We start from the raw sequence: 22,088 nt of genomic DNA on the forward strand, positions 1-22,088 counted from the left end.
TGGTTGTTCTGGGAGTTCTCTTCTTAAACTTTACAGCCCTTTCTCCCCAATCCGTATGTGTCTCCCTTGTATGTGGGATTTAAAGATACATGGTAAGGAGTCGAGAAATGGTCAAAAGCAACAAAAGTAGAGAATTGGTCCACAGAAATGAGTTTGTAAGGGAAGGGGTTGTTGAATGGAAGAGGCATCCAGGAACTTGTAAGGAGAAGTAGATACTCTGGCGGTTGGTGTGGTGTTAAATGATGTACATATGAAACCACTATTAGCAGTATTGTAAATTACATAACCTCAACAAAGATTTTAATTAAAAATGTATAAGAAAACATCAATAATAACATGTCTTGATTATTTTAGTTAATATTTTTATCCAGTTAAATTTGAGATTATTGTGATTTTTGGTAATAATATGCAACTTCCGCTATTATTTTATATGAAAAGTCTGGGACACTTGCTTATATTTCTTATTTAGGTATTTATCAGAAATTTGAAAATTTTAAGAAATTATATAATTCTTGTATGTATTTAAATATATTGAATATTTTATGGAACAGGATGGGCTGAGATAGGATGAGAAAGGAATAGGACCGAGTCTCTTTAATAGAAAAATGTCATTTTTGGAAAAGTGCTGTTGTATTTTATTAAATGACCACTAGAGGGCACCAAAAGATCTAATTGCAGGCAGTACCGGGCAGATTCTAGGAACTGTTGATGTAGTTTTTATAATCTAACAGGTGTGAGGGGGAAATGTTCTATCAATTGAATAAAACCAACATGCAGAAGGATGAGGCAGAAAAGGAGCACAGAGTAAAGAAGAAAAATTTAAAAAGAAAAACTAAAAGGGACCTTAAGTCAGGTAAGAGATGACTAGTACATGTGTAACTGCAGCAATTAAAGATCACCTAATGCTTTTCTGAAGTTGATGTGACTTTATTCCTAAATCATTTATTTCTATTTTGTTGTTTCTGACTAATAGAATAATCCAGTTTTTCTATTAAAAGAATTTCATTTATAGTTGCCTAAAATTATCACCTTTCAGATGAAATGGTGAGAATATAACTGCATGCATATAAAATTTCAATTTGACAGGTCATAAATATACATTTGGATATGTGTATCTATTACTTACTAAAGTAAAAAAAAATGTTCTAATGCACAGTTTGAACCTAAAATATACGTACATAAAGTTCTTGAAAGATGCCAAATTGAATCCAATTTTAAATGAAAAAGTTTAAAATTTGTAAGATGAGATGAGTTGATATGTAAATATGTCAATCAAGTTGATTGTTGGCAGAGTGAAACCAGTTTAACTAAGATAACCGTGAATGTGTTTGCTCAGGAAGCCTAAATACAGTGAAATTAGAAATATTAGCAAAAAAGAAGGCAGCTTACTTCGATTTCAATCTGAACAGATGTTTTATGCTAGCTATGTCTGTGAAGATTATGTATGTACATACCCCAATTTTAATTGGCAACATTAATAAAGTTTTTAGAAAGGCAATTATAATAGGCTGAATTTTTATTTTCTAGATTTCATGTGATATTTCACGACATTGAAGTTCTTATACTTTATGTTCAATAAATGCAAAATGATAAATAAAAAGAAATTGATAAATCTATTGAATTGAAATAAAATGCATTGTATATATTTTGAAAATAGTGCTGGAATTTAAAAGTAGCCACTCTCATTAAATATTTTAGAAATATTATTTCTAATTCAAACTATATTGTATTTTTCATTATATTTTATCTTTCAATGTAAATGTCTCAATCTACTTTATGCTAACTAAAGACAATTAGGAACAGCACTGAAATAAAAGTGGTAATGAAATTTAGAATAAAAGTTTTTTAACTCATACCTGAAATCCTAGCATTAAGTTAAAATTTAAATGAATCAAAACCAAATTCTGTTTTGTATCAACCACTACATTTAACTTAACTACTTAAGTTTTTGGAAATTTATTCATCTTTAACTTGTAGAAATAATGCAACTATTTTGTTCCATCCAGCTGGGGGCGTGCCTGATAGTGGAATTGAAAACTCTTTCTATTAAAGACCAACCACCAACCAGAGAACTTTTCTTACTTGATGTCTCCAGACTTTTGCTTTTAAAGGGTATCATATAGCATGCTCACTCCTATTATTATATATCTTTTTGACTCTTATAGCATCTATAAGCATAATATTTTGTACTAACTGGAAAAATGTAAAAATATATGACCTTGGAGTTATTTTAAAATTTTATTATAGTGCTCTAGAGAGAAAAAGTTTTATAGCATAATTAAAACATACTATCACATATGTGTATTTATAATATTTGAATATTAGTACTGTAGCTTATTTAAATAGCCAGTGTACCAGCCAAAATTATAAGATTTTTTCATTTGCAAACATAGCAAAAATTAACCATTTTCATGAGAATTTTTACCATTGGCTTTAGAGATGTGCCCTTTTTCATCGAGTTAGGGATCAAACCTCTGAATAGTTGTAAGATGTTTGTGATATAATGTGCATGTTATCATTTTTTTCTGAAAAAAATGAGAAAAAATCTTATCAGTGCTTTGGTAACTATTTTGTATTGATTAAGACTTTTTCTGAAAATAAAATAATTGCGTCTCATTCCATTGCTGTCCTGGAGTACAATAAAGCAATTGTTCCTCGGTCTTTGAGGCATAACCCGATCTTTTGTCTGTAAGACCTAACAGCTGCCTTGCTTGACCCACCACCTGCACTCAAGAGAGAAATTTACACTTAACTTTTAAAAACTGGGCACGCTGAGCATTTATTTGGAATACATATAAAAATGAAAGAAAAATGTGATATGTCACGTAAGTTAGAATAACAAAAGGCTTTGTCTAGGTTTGTAAACAAGATATTTCTTAAAATATAGTCTCTTTTTTCCTTCTCATTTTTGAGTCTGACCTCTTCATGTATTTTAAAAGTAGGTGAGAAACTGTGACATTGGAATGTGGTGAGAACAAGACCTTTTTTGATGTAAATAAAGTAGGGCAAATGGTTGACATCAAAATGATTATCTTATGACCCCAGAGTGACTCTGGTATGATCAGAAGAAAAGATTAAGTGAGCTATGATGGCCATCTCTTCCTCCCATAATCTTTCCTTTTTTACATTATATTTGAAACCATTGGGTGGATTATCTTTCCTATCAACTTTGTCTCTCTTCAACTCAGAGAGCACTGTCAGCCTTGGAAGAAACTTACATAAATGAACAAAAAAAACAGCCAAGATAATAGTATGGAGGAGAATGAAAATATGTGCACTGATTTTTATCGGACTTTTTGTAGACAAAAGTTATGCACACACACACATATACAAAGACTATGATAAAAATACAAATAGAAAAAGATAAAGAGAATATTATAAATTTTCAGCATTTCCACTAGCTTCAGCATTTGACTACACATGTTTGATCAATTTTTTGTCTTCATTTAACCTTCTTTGTCATCCTTTATTTCATCTAATCTTCGTTCATCTATTCTTTGCTATTTAAAGCATATTTTAGGCATTGTTATTTCACTGTTAGATATTTCAGTGTGTCTCTATGAAGAATACATATTCATATATATACATATGTATAATTTATGTCATGAGGACTGGGGAGATAGTACAGGGGTTTAGGTACTTGCATTGCATGTTTATGGCTCTGATTCAATCCCTCTCACTGCATCTTGTCTCCCAGGCACTGCCAGGAGTGATCCCTGAGTGCAGAGCTAGGAGTAACCCTAAGCACCACAGAATGTGGCATATTTAAAAAATAAACACTCAAATCCAAAAAAATTGTTGTCATAATAATTCTGAACAAAATTAACTCATTTTTTAAATGGCATATGTTGCCCAACACATATTTAAATTACAGCAGGTAGGGCATTTGCCTTGCACAAAGCCGACCAAATTTCTATACCTCCGTCCCTCTCAGAGAGCCTGGCAAGCTACCAAGAGTATCTCACCCGCACCGCAGAGCCTGGCAAGCTACCCCTGGCATATTAGATATGCCAAAAATAGTAACAAGTCTCACAATGGAGACATTACTGGTGCCCGCTCAAGCAGATTGATGAGCAATAGGATGACAGTGATGACAGTGATAAAGTGATTATCTCAGCAATGTTTATTTTAGTTGGTTTATTCAAATCAAGAGAAAGGTTATGCTTTTTTAAAAAAAATTATTAGTGAATCACTGTGAGGTACAGTTACAAACTTATGAACTTTTGTGTTTGCATTTCAGGCATACAGTGATCGTTTACATCCCTTACCAGTGGCTATTCTCCTCCACCAATGTTCCCAGTATCCCTCCCACCACTCCCACCACAACCCCCACCACCCCACCCTGTCTCTGTGGCAGGGCATTCCCTTTTGTTCTCTCTCCTGTTGGATGTTGTAGTTTGCAATAGAGGTATTGAGTGGCCATCAAGTTCTGTCTATAGTCTACTTTCAGCACGCATCTTTCAACCCGAATGGGTCCTCCCAACATCCTCTACTTGGTGTTCCCTTCTCTATCTCAGTTGCCTTTTCCCCCAGCATGTGAGGCCAGTTTCCAAGCTGTGGGGCAGAACCAGTTTTCTGGTTCTTATCTCTACTACTCTTGGATGTTAGACTCTCATTCTGTTACTTTATATTCCACAGGTGAGTGCAATCTTTCTATGTCTGTCTCTCTCTTTCTGACTCATTTCACTTAACATGATACTTTCCATGTTGATCCACCTAGAAAAGAGAAAGGTTATGCTTTTTATATTATTTCTTATATTAACTTATTTTGATCATTTCAACAATATTTGTTTTGTAGTTGGTTTATTCAAATCAGAGATGGTCATGTTAAATATTGCATTATTTTCTTTATCAAGATAGAAATCTTGGAAAATTTTCAACGTTTTGCCTATAGTATTATAACAAATTATACATTTTGATTGTACTTTATAGTCAAAAAATATCTTTATAATCATTTTTGGAAAATATGTATTACCACTATGGTAAACTATTTGAGAGAAATGTCTACTATGCAGCAATTCAGTCATGAAAGCTTTAGACCAGAAATTGTAGCACTGTAGCACTGTCATTCCATTGTTCATCGATTTGCTCAAGCAGGCACTACTAACGTCTCCATTGTGAGACTTGTTACTATTTTTGGCACATTGAATACGCCACGGGTAGCTTACCAGGCTCTGCCATGCAGACGGGTCGGTAGCTTGCCAGGCTCTCTGAGAATGATGGAGGAATCAAACCCAGGTGGGCCGCTTGCAAGGCAAACTTTCTACCTGCTGTGCTATTGCTCCAGACCCGCACCAGAGCTGAAAAGTATATAACTCCAGAGCCATTAAATTGAATATTCACAAATTCTTCGAAGCTCTCATATTAGAAAGATTATCTACCCTATAGTAGGTGATTAACTCAAATTTTCTTTGCCAGTTTTAATTTTGGGTCCAGTAGCAAAATGAAAATATAGCAGTGGGGGAATGATACTAAGGGAACTAAAATATAAAAGCATTTTACTTTCTTCTATAGTCTCATTTTCTTACAATTTTTTTTTTGTTTCAATTTTTTAAATATTTAGGCCCAGGAGTGATCCCTGGTGGTGCCTGGGGGACCAAAGATGGTGCCAGGTGTTTTAACTGTGGTCAGTTACTTGCAAGTCTCCCTCCTTTTTGCAACAATTTTCTTCTTAATTTGTAGTTCAATAATGGGCTCTATTCAGTACAAAAATACTCTTTGGAGAATGTCATGTCTAGAGCTGTCCTGTGACTAGATATACACATGTTTCCATAAATTCTGGGTTCTCTCTACGGCCAGCATAAGACCCACAAGTGGTCCCTAGTGTGGGAGAGAGTGTCAGTCACCTCTGTGTGTATATATTCATCTAAGTGAAGGTGAGCCCTAAAGATCATAGCCTCTACAGCAGTACAGATGGGGTACCTGGTTCAGAATGGGCCCAGGTCCCTCACTGACTCTTCTCTTGGTGCTGCAAGTTTGTGATAGGGATGATCACCTTCACAACCTCTCCTGAGAGGGCCATATTCACTCACCCAAACTTCCCAGGGCTTGTTTATACTCTTGGTAGAGCCAAAGGATAATAGAACATGGACTATTCCTTCTCTTTCATATTGCCATGGTCTGATATCACCTACTAGGGGCCCAAAAGAGGAAATAAGTATTTCACAATTATATTTGAACTGCCGTGAGACAGGAGAGATAAGACTGTATATATAAGCCAGGCTCAATTGTCCCATTAGACTTCACTTATTCCAGTGTAAAATCATTAGAAATTTCAAGTCATTAGCTATAGAGCAAGTGCAAAGCCCTTCTCAACACAGAACCATTTATGGCTGCCCTGATAACAAGCTTATGAAGACTCACTGCCTATAGATATTTGACAGTATGGATTTGGTGTGCTGGTGCACATATATACCAGACATACAGACATGAATGCAGCTTTCACATAAGCATATTGTCTATAAAAGAGGGCTACCCCCTACAGAGCATGGGTCAAGTCTTAACTGCTCTCTGCATTTTACTAGTAAAGTTGTATTTGAACATGTCCCTACTGTTTCTTGCTATGGCTATTTCCTGTTACAGAAGCAGGAAAAAAATGCAGCAGAGACCACAAGGACATCAAAGACCAAGATGTTTAATATATAAAAGTAGAAAATGTGTGCTAGCTTCAATCCTAATTATAGAAATACAGCTATATGTTTTCATTACTAGAATGTGGATTTTTGAGTTTGAAGATTCGTCAATAATTTAATGGTTGGGGCTGGAGCGATAGCACAGCGGGTAGGGCATTTGCCTTGCACGCGGCCGACCCGGGTTCGAATTCCAGCATCCCATATGGTCCCCTGAGCACGGCCAGGGGTAATTCCTGAGTGCAGAGCCAGGAGTAACCCCTGTGCATCGCCAGGTGTGACCCAAATAGCAAAAAAAATAATTTAATGGTTTCGGAATACTTTGTAGTATAGTAAAAGTGACTCATCCCTAGCCTCTTAATCATCAAATAATATTGCCAGGTTAATATTACCAGAAATGACAAGTTATACTATTATTCGTGTAATATGCCTTAATAGTAGTTTGTATGAGAATAGAAATACAAACATTATTTGATATTATTATTCTTGGCATTATTTTGAGATAAGATGATTTTCTTACCAGTTTTATTTTTTTATTATTACTTTTTTTATTTTTGGGTCACACGTGGCGATGCACAGGGGTTATTCCTGGCTCTGTACTCGGGAATTACTCCTGGCGGTGCTCAGGGGACCATATGGGATGCTGGGAATCGAACCCTGGTCGGCCTCGTGCAAGGCAAACGCTATCGCTCCAGCCCCTCTTACCAGTTTTATATAAAATATAATTTTGACAATTTGGCTACTATTAAGCAGGAAGAGTTGAAGTTCAAAATTGCCTAAAGAGGCTGATTAGGTCATTTGAGGACAGAAAATTAGAGTTAGAGAAGAACATTTTAACTCGAAAAATTAGGGTGAAAAGGATTTGGAAGTTGTTTATCTTTGTACCAATATGATTTAGCAACTTAATTCTAACATTATATATGTACAGTGTTGTTACTGGAACTATTGAAGTTTGATTGAATAATAGTTTGACGTTCGATTGGATAAGTGTATCTATTTTGATTGACTTTGTGTAAAGAGGAAAGGAAGTCCTGCAAGGTCTAAAACTGAGTCCTTTCTCAGACCAGAAAAATAAAAACAATGAAGAAAAGTTGCATACTTGTACCCTTTTTCCTTAGAGAACAGTTAAACTTGGTTTCATTGCCTTCAAGGAATTGATATAATAATTTAAAGAGAAAGCTAAATACCTACTTTTAATCTTAAATATGAAAGAAAGAAGAAGAAGAATGTAAGTTAAGCACAGCAACTGGAAATTCTAATACCCTGAAATAAGAACCTTCCGAGAGAAAGAAGAGTGAAAGAGTTGTGACAGGCCATGAAACTTTCATTGAAATTTCCAGTTTTCAACAGTACCAGCAATATGCTTTATCCAGAGTTTTAGTTAACAAACTAATGTCTTCTATTTGATTCTGAACATTCCTAAAAGCTTTCATTATATTTGTTAAAGAGGCTAGTGTTTTCTAGTAGTCATATTTTTTCACTTATAATTTAGTACCTACAAATTAGATTCCTGTTCCGCTCCATTTTCTGTTTCTTTTTTTTGCCCCCACCCCTATAATGCTGTGTACTATATTCAAAAGTCTGTTGAGGAAATTGTTGAGGTATTGAATAAGCTCATTGGAGCTAGACTTAAGAGACTTCCAACTATCACCTGCAGTCTCACTTCTATCTCCAAAAAAGTGACTGGGAGAAGGGCCACTTGTGCATGCCGTTAGCACATGTAATCACTTGGTCCTGGTGATGACAGAGATGCTCTCTAGTGTTTTTTCATACCCTCTCTCAGTGCTGGAGGCTTAGCACATTCCTTTCCCTGCTCTTTACTCAGACTTGCAGTTAGAGAGGGCTTGGCTTACTCAGACCAATAATAATAGACACTAGGAGAGTGATAACTAGAAGCCCCAGGCCCTGCCCTTAGGGAGTTTATATTCTACTTGAGGAGACAGAACACACTTTCAAACATGCCTTAAAAATACTTGCAAAGCCATATCTATCGACAAGTGCAAATTAATGTAGTGTGAACTTCATGCTGGCTACAACCCATAAGAGGGAGAATCTGATTCCATGTGTGTGATGCAATAAAGCTTTTGTTAAAAAAAAATCATCTTTCCTAAATATGCCCTAAAGCATTGTTCAGCATAGTTAGATAAATTTGTGTTCTTATCACAGCCTAATCAAGAAATTCTGAGAAAATTCTTCAGCCTGGCATATGTCTAATCAATCAGCCTCTTTTGTTCTTGTTCTATGTGATGCTTGAATGGGACAAATAAGATTATGGAAATAATTTAAAATACTTCCATTTACTAAAAAATTATTGAATTTATTCTAAAATTTCCTGCCTACTTAATTTCTTTACTTCAAACCACAGTTATGTTGGTGTAGTTACAAAATTAGAAGCAAAAAAAATTATTTAATTTTCTTCTTACACAAAGAAACAGTTCTAAATCAATATAATGGATTGGAGATCTTTGAAAAGGTCTACGTTAGAGATCTTTGGAACACTTATTTAAATACCTTGCTATGACTTAGGTATTGTATTCAGTTAGCAGTACTTATATAGGTCATTTGCAAATACACTGTAGAAATTATTATGCTCAAAAATAAGTTTTTGAAAGAAAGGTAATGTTAATTGCAATGATTTGTTTAAAATTCAAGGGTATGTTACAGAAATATTATATTGAAGAAAGTAATTGAGGATTACTCAGAGATGTGGGCACGAATAGCGAACAAACAAGTCACTTGGAAACTAATAAGTGTTAAAGGAAAAAAAAAATTAACGTTTGAGGGTTTTTTCAGCCACACCTGGTGATGCCCAGGCTTTACTCTTGACTCTGCTCAAAAATCACTCTGGTCATGCTCAGGGGACTAACATGGAGCCAGAGATCAAAGAGAGGTTTGCTGTGTGCAAGACAACCTCTTTAACCCTAATAGTATTTCTCTGACCTCTAGAAATAAATATTTGCCCTTGGATAAGAATATAAAACATAAAATAAACATTTAAAAGAGAAATCTTTTGTGTCTTATGGAAGTCATAATTTCCATATTCTAAGAAAATATAATTTCAATATATTTTAATTTCAATTGATGACATAAATATAGTGGTCCTTAAAACAAATGTCATGATTATTCTAGGCCAACCTGCCAATCTTGCAGGGAAGTAACCTCACTGGCATCAAGTTTGCAATATTCAAGTTTGCAACGAGTGGCAACAGCTCATTGAATATGTGTCTATTAGTTCGACAAGCTGAGAGGCATGAGACACAGGACAGCATCATATGTTTTTCCTTACAATACAGAAATATTAGTATCAATATTATAAAACATTGCTTGCCATATAAACATAAGCACATGCACAGGAGCCAATAATTTTGTCACCCAATAGAGTGAATTGTTTTCATTTTTGTTTTACATCGTACATTTTGTCCATATGTATATATAATATTTACAAGTAGCAAACATAGTGTAGATTTTATTTTTTTATTTTTCTCTTAGTCATTTTATGTGCTGTTGCCTATTTTTTCATAGCAATCATTTTAATATGGCCATTTGCCTATACTTTTAGAGGAAAACAATGTCATATTTTAAGAATACTTTAAAAGATACTGTTAACAAATTTATAAATTTTTTGCTTTAAATTTCACTTTTGGATTTAATGAAACAACTATTGACGGCATATACTGTGCTGTCTATGAATAAAGTTCTTTCCTTAAAGAAGGGATTGTGGAGGACTGGAGAGGTAGCACAGAGGTTAAGGAATTTGCCTTGAATGTTACCAGCCCCTGTTGAATGTCTCACACTATAGATGATCCCCTGAGCACTGTCAAGAGTGATTTCAGAGAGCAGAACCATAGTAAGTTCTGAGCTCCACCAGGTGTTCCTTTACCCACACCCAGAAAGGAAGGTAAGAAGGAAGGAAAGAAGGGAGGAAAGAAGGAAGGAAGGAAGGAAGGAAGGAAGGAAGGAAGGAAGGAAGGAAGGAAGGAAGGAAGGAAGGAAGGAAGGAAGGAAGGAAGGAAGGAAGGAAGGAAGGAAGGAAGGAAGGAAATGAAGGAGGGAGGGAGGGAGGGAAGGAGGGAGGAGTATTAAGACAGGTATGCATATAAGTGTAAATCAAATAGAACATAGTAACTAATAGTGTCAAATTACAAACAATGGAGACTTAGAAGAGAATGAGATGGCATCATAGGAGGATGGTTAGGATGTTGCCCAGCATATATTACCAAAGAAGGCATTTTGGTAGCCCAGTCCAATATTAAAAAGGACTGTCATAAGGTTTATGACAGTATAATTGCCTGCATACACTGTATACTCTGTATTCACAATAAACATTAAATATAGGGAATATTTGTATATTTTTCTTCTTCCACCTTGTTTCTAATACTCTTAACAGAGCTATCAAGCAATAATCTTTTTTTCAGAAACCATGAATTAAGCATACCTGATAGTTCCCATGAATTATGAAATTTCTTATAAAAATGATTTATGCTATGTCTTCTTATTTTTTTTAGGTAACACCTAATGGTGCACAGGAGTTATTCCTGACATAGTACTGGAAAATAGTTCTGGTAGTGCTCAGAGAACTATGCTGTCCCAGAAATCAAATCCAGGGCAAACATTGGCAAAGCATACACATTTGCCCTTCGTGCTAGTCTCCCTGGCCCACGTCCTTATACTCATCCTAATACTCATCCTCCTCTTTATCTTCAATCTTCACCCTCATTCTCCCAGTTGTCTTTCTCCTCTTCATTTTACTCCTAATGTCCTTCTTCTTCCTCCTTTTCTTGAGTACTTATTTTTTGATAATATTGTTTTCTTGATCTGTATCTCCTCTTGTCTATATAATTAAAGCAGAAGCTTTGTATATTGACCTTGTACCCTGAAATATTGTATGTATAATATATATGTACACATACAGTTCATGTATACTATACATATATAAGCCTGAAAAAAATATCAAATATATGTACATATATATATATATTTGGCTTGATTTGGTTTGGCAACAATACTTGGCACAGGACTTACATCAGATTTTTGGAAGACATTGAAAAGAATATGCTGTTATCTTTATGGTTTGGTAGAACTAACTAGTGAAACCTTTGGGTCACAGACTTTTGCTTTTGGTTTTTTATTTTTATTATTTATTGAATTTAATATTTATTTATTTATTTATTGAATCATCGTGAGATACAGTTACAAAGCTTTCATCTTTGAGTTTCAGTCATACTATGATCAAGCACCCATACCTCCACCAGTGTACATTTTCCACCACCAATATTCCCAGTACCCCTCTCCCCAACCACGCCACTCCTCTTGCCTCTATGCAGACAATTTCCTTCTTACTTTCTCTTACTTTTGGGAATTATGGTTTGCAATACAGATACTGAGAAGCCATCGTGTTTTTGTCCTTTATCTACTTTCAGCACACATCTCTTATCCCAAGGATCCCAAGGGATCCTTCCAACCATCATTGACTTGTGATCCCTTCTCTATTCCAGTTGCTTTCTCCCCTAGCTCATGAGGCAGGCTTCCAACCATAATGCAATATTCCTGGCCCTTGTCTCTACTGTCCTTAGGTGTTAGACTTTTACTTTTGGATTGACTTTTTCTTACTGTTTTTATTTCCTTAGTTGCAATTGTTCTATTCGGTTTTCCATTTTTCTCTTGGTTTGGTATTGGGAGGGAGAAGGATATTAAAAATTTATCTATTTCTCCCATATTCTCCAACTTAGTGGCATAGTTACTTGTATGTAACTCTTAGATCTTTTGTGTTTCTATGGTGTCTGTCAGAATTCTGTTTTCATTTCTGGTACTATTTATTGGGTTTTTTGATTTTTTTTTGATAAAACTTGCTAAGTTTTGTCAATTTTGTCTTTTTTTTTAGGAAACAAATTTGTTTTCATTAACATTTTGTATATTAGTTTTGGGCTGGAGCGATAGCACAGTGGTTGGGCATTTGCCTTTCACACGGCCGACCTGAGTTCGATTCCTCCGCCCCTCTTGGAGAGCCCGGCAAGCTATGGAGAGTATCGAGCCTGTGCGGCAGAGCCTGGCAAGCTACCAGTGCGTATTAAATATGCCAAAAACAGTAACAATAAGTCTCTCAATGGGAGATGTTACTAGTGCCCGCTCAAACAAATCAATGACAGTATATTAGTTCTAGTTTATTCCCACTTTAATTATTTTTTATTTTATTTTATTATTTTTTAAAAATTTTATTATTTTTTTTATTAGTCAATCACTGTGAGGGTACAGTTACAGATTTACATATTTTTGTGCTTGTGTTTCAGTCATACAATGCTTGAGTAACCATCTCTCCACCAGTGTCTATTCTCCACCACCTATGATCCCAGTATCCCTCCCACCCCACCATTCCATCCCTCCCACCCCACTCCGCCTCTGTAGCAGGGCATTACCTTTTGTTCTCTCTATCCTTTTGGGTGTTGTGGTTTGCAAAAGAGGTATTGAATGGCCATTGTGTTCAATCTATAGTCTACTTTCAGCACGTACTTGGTGTTCCCTTCTCTATCTGTGCTGTACCCTCCTACACTGCTGGTGGGAATGCCGACTGGTTCAGCCCACTTTAATTATTTTATTCCCACTCTAATTTTTATTATTTCCTTCTTTCTACTGACTTTAGGTTTTACATGTTCTTCGTTTCTATTTTCTTTAAGTTGGATCAGTTCTTTGAAGGATGATTTTGTGTGTGTGTTGGGGGGGGGGTGGAGAGGGAGAGAATCTCCTGGTGGTGCTCCGGGTTCCTGGAGTCCACTCTTATCAATGTAGCCAACTGAACTAGTGGTTCAGTCCTAGGGACTGAGGATGTGGTGTTGCTCGTGACTCCAGGTCATGCTTCCGGGCCTCCAGGACACATTTGGCAGTGTTTGGAGGTCAAGCACTGAAAACAATATTGTTTTTCTCTGGTATTATTGAAATTTTTTTTGCACTGGTCTTCTCACTTCATTAAGCATCACTAAAACTGGCGATTTGAAATATTAAAATACCTTACTGATGTATAGAATTCAGAATGAGCTAAGTAATCTTCCCGATAGTAACAAGCCTTCATAGATTCAGAGACACTCAGACATGGTCCTTCCTTGGTCGAGTGATGGGAGGAAGGGAAAGAATAGACAGTAATAGGGGGAAAGTAATGAGAACAGACATTGTGAAACAATAGAGAAAAAATGAGAGAAAATTTCTCTATTGACTATGTAGTATTTTGGGTACATCCTCTCACAATAATAAGTAGAAATCATCACAGTTTGCTTTCAGTAATTATATACCATCGTGCTGAATGTAGAAGAAACAGAGTATGGCCCCCAGCCTTGGACAGTAACACTGACCTGCTGTCCTGGGGGATGGAATAGCACTGGAAGTTGGCTCCCACTTGGGAGGCCAAAAAGGAATAAAATTATAATGTCGTCTTCCTTTCACTTTGTACTCTAGTGACCTTATACTTTACTTCAGCCTGTGTATCAGACCCCTACGATACATTACAAATATTTTAAATTTAAAATACACTTTGGGGGCTTGCTAAGCTTGTATGGGGGTTAAAATGCTTACCTTGCACCAGCTGTCCCTAGTTCATCCCCTAGGCACTGTCAGGTATGGCCCAAAAGTCAAAAAGTAAATAAATGCCTGTTATTTTCATCCATGCGATAGCACAGCAGGTAGGGCATTTGCCTTACACATGGTCAATCTGAGTTCGATTCCTCTGCCCCTCTCGAAGAGCCTGGCAAGCTACCCGTTTTGTATTCTATATGCCAAAAACAGTAACAAGTCTCACAATGGAGAGAGAGATTGATCTCTCTCACAATGGAGACGTTACTGGTGCCTGCTAGAGCAAATTGATGTGCAACGGGATGACAGTGACAGTGACAATGACTGATATATAGAGAGTTTTTACCAGACTTTTGTCTTGAACTATTCATGTGAATGAGTTTTTGTCTCCTATTTGTGTCTGATGCTCCCTGAGGACTGAAATGAGAACCAAGATTCTAGGTTCAAATGAGCCTGAACAATGACCAGGGGTTGTGGTTACTAGTACCTGGCTATGGTGCCAGGGTTTGACTACCTACCAGCCTCTAAGGTCCATTGTTCACACAATCCTACATACCTGCTGGGGAACTTGCACTGGAGCACATGGAAGAAAAGAGATTGAAACCTCAGTCCTAGTTAGTAGCAGAGCATATGCTCAAGAACTTGCAGGAGGCAAAATCTGGCTGTTATCAGTCATCAATAGAGGACTGCAAGGAGTGGGTTACCTTTGTAAGCTAGCTATGCTTAGGGAGTATTTGCTGACTGTAGGAATATGGTTTATTTGCTAGCGTTAAAATGATTTCTTCCTTGATTTCCTCCCTGACTCACTTGTTCAACATTGAGCTGTTTAATTTCCAGGTGTTTGATTTGATTCTCTGAGTCTGTTGTGATCAACTTCTATCTTTAGTCATCATGCGCTGAAAAGATAGTTGATGCAATTTCTGGCTTCCTGATTCTATTGAAGTATGTTTTGTGACCCAGCACATGGCCTACCTTGGAAAGTGTTCTGAGTGCACTGGAAAATAATGTTTATTCAATTTGGAGGGGATGGAAGCATTAAAATGAGAACTGTGTAAGGTGGAGTCTCTTTGTCTTACAGAATTAGCACTCTTGATTGTTGTCTCTAAGACTCTAGGCTGTTTGCAATGAATAGATAGAGTTTGGAGGGGGGGAATTTGCCCTCAGGGACTATTGGTACAGAGCCTGGGTTCCATTCAGCTGTCCCCAGATCCATTTGCTGCGAAAGGTCATCAAAATGGCATAGCTAGTAACTCTGATCTCCGTTTAAAACACGGTTGTTTGTTTCTCACTTCAGTGCTAAAAATATAGGATCATAATATTGATATGCCAGATGGTAAGCACACCTCTACCTTGTTTCCTAGAGTAAATTTTCATCTTTTAGAAAATCTCCCCCATAACAGCTTGATGGTCTGTGATAAGGTTTTTCATGGTAAAGGTAAATCTCTATCTGCTAAGCTATCTTTTTTCCTTTTGGTGTGAAAGCTCTGTGAGTCCATATTTCAGGACTTTTTAAAAAAATTATTAAACCATATTTTGGTATAGATTTCCTGTGAACATAGGAGGAGGAATACAGAGGTTCTCCCTATTTGGTCATCCTGATCTCTCCTTGCTGCTTTTTGTGAGGTAAAGTTGAGATAAAGTCTCTCATTGTTGAAAATGGGATTCCTCAGTTTGTTTCATCACTCACGAGAGAAAGGAGTGCTCTAAAGTTTTTCCTCTTACTAAAACAAGAGGAAGATGGTGCTGAAGAGATAGTACAGTGGCTTAGACACTTGTCTTGCACACTGTTGGCCTGAGACGGATTCTCAGCACCAGATCTGGCCACTCAAGCCTCCTGGAGTGATCCCTGAGTGCAAAGTCAGGAGTGAGCCCTGATCATAGTCAGATGTGACCCCCAAACCAATAAAATAAAATAAAAACAAAAGAGAGAAAGAGTAAAGAAAAAAATGGAAAGAAAAAAGAAGAAAGTGAGAACAAGCTTAGAAAGTATTCCCAATACATTTGCACGACATACAACTGCAGATTCACCTTCATTTATTCTAGTTCACATTAAACTAGAACGAAGGAGAAAAACAGCACAGGCATGTCACTGTATTCTCTTGTTTTCAGGAGGAATCCACAACTACATATTGTTTTAAAAACTGCAATTGCTGTAATAACCTCATTATAGCAGTTCACATACATCCCTCCAACTACTGCAAAAGATGCGTGTGACATTTATTGTGACATTTATCCATACCACAATAAAATTACTGAAGTTAATTTTTAACTCTACTGCTACTTATCTCAATCAGATAGAGGACTCAATAAAGACTATGGATGATGGGTACTGGCAGTCTAAAGGAATTGAATGACTTTCTTCATTTGCTAGATAATTGATTAGACTGAGTTAGCAGAGATCACAATTTTTACATTCATTTATTCAAGTAGTAGTTACTGATGTCCTATTTATCTCTCTCAAGCAGACATAGGTTGCAAGAATATAATCTTCATATATCTCTTTGAATCTAGTGAGGAAGCAAAATATGCAAAGAAGTGGCCAGTAGAAGGGGTGACTTACTGTTATAGGAAAGATGTAAGAAGTACTCTACTCAATAGTGAATCAAACTGGGGGGGAGTGATAGTTTTAGTGCAGCATGGATTCTGCTCCCAACTCTGTACTCATAATACTGCCCAGGAATAAACCACTGTTGGCTGCATAGAGGTAAGCATTTTAACACTGTGCTATCTTTCTGGCCTTCTATTATTATTTTTATTATGGTAAATTCGTTTTTATTGAGGTAATATTGGTTTGTAAATACCTATAGCATCCAAGAGACATAAAAATTATTCAGTATCACTATTAGCAAACTGCAAATTAAAAATGGCAATAAGAATTACCCACTTCAGAATGATTGAAAAGGGGCCTAAGCAATTATGTAGTTGGTAGGGCATTTGCCTTGTACTTAGCCAACCCAGGTTCTGGTCCCCCAAGCCCACCAGGAGTGATCCCTGACTACAGAGCCCTGAGTACTGGTAGTGTGTCACAAATACATACAGGTATATAATATGTGCTTGGAAATAACCACTGATAGCATGTTATGGTGTAAAAGGAACCCCTCATCTGTTGTTAGTGGAATTGTTGTCTAGTTCAGTCTGTATAAAATACAGTCTGGAAGTTCCTCAATAAAAACAAAAACAAAAAGCAAGATAGACAAGAATTTCCCATATGACCCAGTGATTCTACTCATTTGCATCTACCACTAGAAAATATGAATTTAAGAAGATATTTACACTACTGTTTTCATGCAGTGTTATTCACATTAGCCAGATTTAGAAGCTATTCAAATACTTAACAACAAATGAGTGAATAAAGAAATTTGGTATATATACAAAGGAACACTACATAGTTATAAGAGATGAACTCTCGAAGTTTACTGCTACTTGAATAAAACTGTAGGGTACATGCTGAAGGAAATGAGTCAGATAGAGAAGGACACATACAAAATAATTTAACTTTATGTTTAGCATATAGAAATGTAGTAAGAAAATAAAATCTTGCCAATGTAACAGATCCTGGGAGTCATCTGTAGAACTGAGTCTTCTAAGGAAGTGCTTTGAGGGTGAGAAAGGGCTGAGAGACAGTGGTGGAGGGGTGTTGGCACTCTGGTGGAGGTGTGTTACAGTGACACTGTATTCCTAAGACTAAAACATCAAAATGATCATAAACCATAATACCTACCTAAAAATATGAGTATAAAGAGTCTATATGTTTTGTGAGTACAGTGTTATCAAACCACACATACCACCAACATCACTGACATCCCTCCAACCAAAGTCCACTGGATCCTCTATGTCCAGCCTCTCCCAACTCTCTGTCTCTAAGTTCTGTGGTCAGAGCTAAAGTTTTATTTTTATCATGCAAATACATTAAATTATAAAAAGATAACACAATTTAAAGAGGCCCAAAATCTTAAGACGTATTTTTTCAAAAAAGATATACAGGATTTTTGGACACATCCATATGGGGAAAAAAATTACTTAAAAAATTAAAAACCAAAAGAAAAAATTTTTCTCATACAACTTATACAGGTGGTCATTAATGGACGCTGGTTCAGTCTTAGCACTTGTACTTTTGAAGTATAAGTGTAAAATCACCATAACCTGTGATACTGATGGAACAGAAAGAGTAAATTCAAAGTTTCTGATTATAGAAGTAGTGATAAAGAGAGTTCCTGATAAATTCAGAGTTCCTGACAAAGAGTTCCTCACCTGGAGGTAGTGAATGGGGAAGTATAGATCAAGCAGAGGAGGGAAAGAACTGACAGAACACCCGCAGCTCAGAACTCCAGTGGGACCCTGGAGGGAATAAACCCTCCCCACCACAAAATAAGAGAAGTCTAGAAAACTAAGGAAAAGCCCAGATTTCTAAATTCAAGAATATTTACACCAATATGAATCAGAATCATTGTTAAATTATCAACAATTAATAAAAATATTAAAAGATACTAGGAAAAATAAGCAACATACAAAATATTAAAAGCAGACATTCTTCTTACTGTTTACTTTAATTCCTTCAGACTTGGAAATGGAGATAAGATACTCACATTACTAAAAGGTAAACATTTCTTGCCATAATACTCTGCCTTGAAAAATTATTGCTCAGACATGATGGATAAATACATACATTTTTATAGAACAGAACGACTAAAGTATGACACCACTAGATTTGTGATATATGAACTGCTCAAAGGACTATTTGTAGAGAAAAAGAAGGAGCAAGAGTTTTAAACGTTGATCATGGTGATAAGGGCTGGAGCGATTGCACAGCGGGTAGGGCATTTGCCTTGCATGTGGCTGACCCAGGTTTGATTCCTCCGCCTCTCTCAGACAGCCCGGAAAGCTACCAAGAGTATCTTGCCTGCACAGCAGAGCCTGGCAAGCTATCCATGGCATATTCAATATGCCAAAAACAGTAACAAGAAGTCTCACAATGGAGACGCTACTAATGCCCACTCGAGCAAATCAATGAGCAACAGGATGACAGTGACAGTGACATGGTAATAAGCAGCAATACAAAATCATAAATATAAACTAGAATAAGATGAGTCAATAACAAAGCATAAAAAGACACAGTGGCTAGATGGATTAAAATCAAATTCAAGATTTATCAATATTGTGCATACAAAATTTATAGAGAACTTTAAGCCATAATAAGAGTGATGAGGAATAACACAAAACCATAAGCATAAACAAATATAAAAACAAAATATGTCAAGCTGGTATAAATAGCAGATCAAGGTGTTCCAATCATATAATGCAAGGAAAAGGATAGGGACTATATCAACTATATAGACTTTGCATTTTGAAACATAGCACTGTAACACTGTCGTTCATCAATTTGCTTGAGTGGGCACCAGTAACGTCTCCATTGTGAGACTTGTTACTGTTTTTGGCATATCAAATACGCTACTGGTAGCTTACCAGGCTCTGCCATATGGGTGGGATACTCTCCATAGCTTGCTGGGCTCTCCAAGAGGAACTGAGGAATCAAACCTGGGTAAACCACGTGCAAGGCAAATGTCCTATCTGCTGTGCTATCGCTCCAGTCCATTCTGATTTTGAAACATATGAAAGTAAAACTGATGATTATTATTAGGAGTGTACCCAGTACAGTGCTATCTCTCCCTGTAGTCCCCAAGTAAATAGCCGAATCAAGGGATTAACTGACAGATATACATTAATTGTAGGGTATTGTGAGTTATCACTGATAGCAATGCATAAATAAAAATATTAATGGTAAATCAGTGGAATTAAATGAAATAACTGATAGATGGATTAGAAAAATATACAGAAATTTCTATCCTAAAAGAAATGAATGCATATTATTCTCAAATGCACATGGAAAATTCCATTAGCTTTCACGTTGGCACACAAAAGAAGTCAATAAATTTGTGAAGCTCAAAATTAAATCAAACATCTTGTGTAACATTAACAGCATGAGCCTAGAAATAAACAATGAAGAGTAAATTTTTTTTAAATCTTAAATTTTAAGACAGAACAGTATGCTTCGGTGTGCTTAGAGCAATGAAAAGATCAAAGAAAAAATTTAAAAATTAGCTGAAGAAAAATGAAACAAAAAACAATTAGATCCTATGGATGCAGCAAAGCAATACTAAAGATATACATTTATTAATGTACATAGCAGCAAGATATACATTAATAAATAAAAATTTCAAAGTAGACAATCTATCTGTATGGAGAAAGAGACAAAAGAAAAAGTTAGAAGATGAAAGGAAATAGTTGAAATTGGAGCAGAAATAAGCAAAATAGATTTCAAAAAGATGATACAAAATATTAATGAAATCAAGAGCAGATTATTTGAAAGGATCAATAAAATTGATAAACTATTTCTGGTCTAACCAAGAAAAACAAAAAATACCAACTTAAAAGCAGACAAAGAGGGAAAGTTTTAACTGAAATTTAGATATATATTTAAAAATCAATAGCACATGACTATGAACATTTCTATGTAAACAAATTGATACCTTAAGAAATATTGGACAATTTTTAGAAGTCAAACAATCTTTCAAGATTAAATCAGGAAAACTTGAATGGTACAGAAATCAAAACAGTAACCTAAAGTTCTTCATAAGAACAAAAGGGTCAGATGGCTGCACTAGTGAATTAAAAATATTTTAAAGAACTAATATATATCCTGCTAAAAATTTAAAAAAAATTGCATCACTTTGACCAGTATCACTCTATATCAAAATTAGAAACAATCTATAATATACACACAACAAGCTATAATTCCTATGCAAGATGAATATGAATGCAAAAAGTTCTCAACAAAATCACAGCCAATTGGTAGAATGACAGGAAGATGCCTGATTGGGAGAACTTATACATATATCCTCTTGTAATCACTGTAAAATCTACACTGAAACTTGAAATAATTATTGAAATTTACCAGAAACCTGGCAAACAAAAGAGAGAAGAAGATTCCAGATGGATTGAGGTAAGAAAGATATCCTTGCCTAGGAAAACAGAAAACCTCTGTGAAGCACTAAGTACACTTGGGAAGAAATGCCTAGGGTTTGAGGGATAGGAGGATTACACAACCACTAATCCTATACCTAAAATACTGGAGTAGGGTGCCGGAAACAAAAATGTCCAAATAGGGTTCAGAATCACTCAGTCATCTTCGAATTCTTTCACAGTCTTTTTGATGGATGCCAAATTGTATTTCACTTTCCATAGTAAATGAGTCATCAGCAGATAAGATTTTGTGACCTTCCAGCATGATTTGTGGCTCCATATTATATCCCTTTTCTTACTAATAGATCCTGCGGGTCAAATTCCTCAGGTGAAATTCACTTATTCTGAGCTACATGGAAATTGAGAGACACTTGCCTAGGACACAGTCAGGATTCTGTGATTAAGGCAGGATTGCCTATTGCCGCACTGACCCTCTTCATCTGGTTACACAGCACTTAGAACACTTAAGATCTTGAACCACATTTGATACCCTCACCTATCTCTTCCAGCCCTAGATCACTGCTCATATCCACTCTAACTTAAAGCACAAAGCCTCTAAGTTCCCATGATTTTGTATATTTGGTTGTGGCTTAGGCAAGCTCAAATATGGTGCCACAGACAAATATGGTGCCATCTAAATGCTGGAGATCTTGCACCACAGGACAGTACCTAGCTCCACTTGACCTTGGCCCTGTCACTGCTGTCCATCTGGTGCTGAAAAACACCCATAGGTTCTGAAGGTCAGCTCATGCCAGGCTACTGGTGAGCACTCAGTACTGTGAATCTGTCCAGGCCCACTGGACTTTGATATCACAACTATTGATGGGCATTAGAATTTTGAATCCTGATTTTTCCCCAAGCACCCTTGAACCTGGTGTTGTA

At 36.1% G+C, this 22,088-nt stretch overlaps 1 long non-coding RNA gene across 2 annotated transcripts in view; it reads left to right on the top strand.

Annotated features, from left to right (window-relative positions):
- The first annotated feature begins 753 nt into the window (after positions 1–753).
- LOC105942828 (uncharacterized) overlaps positions 754–22,088 on the top strand; it is a 135,985-nt gene continuing 114,650 nt past the window's right edge. For both annotated transcript variants that reach the window (XR_008631426.1, XR_008631427.1), the window contains exon 1: positions 754–853. This is a non-coding gene — a long non-coding RNA (uncharacterized LOC105942828). The remainder of the gene's footprint in view (positions 854–22,088) is intronic.

Source organism: Sorex araneus, chromosome 9, assembly GCF_027595985.1.
Source record: "Sorex araneus isolate mSorAra2 chromosome 9, mSorAra2.pri, whole genome shotgun sequence".
NCBI classification, from domain to species: domain Eukaryota; kingdom Metazoa; phylum Chordata; class Mammalia; order Eulipotyphla; family Soricidae; genus Sorex; species Sorex araneus.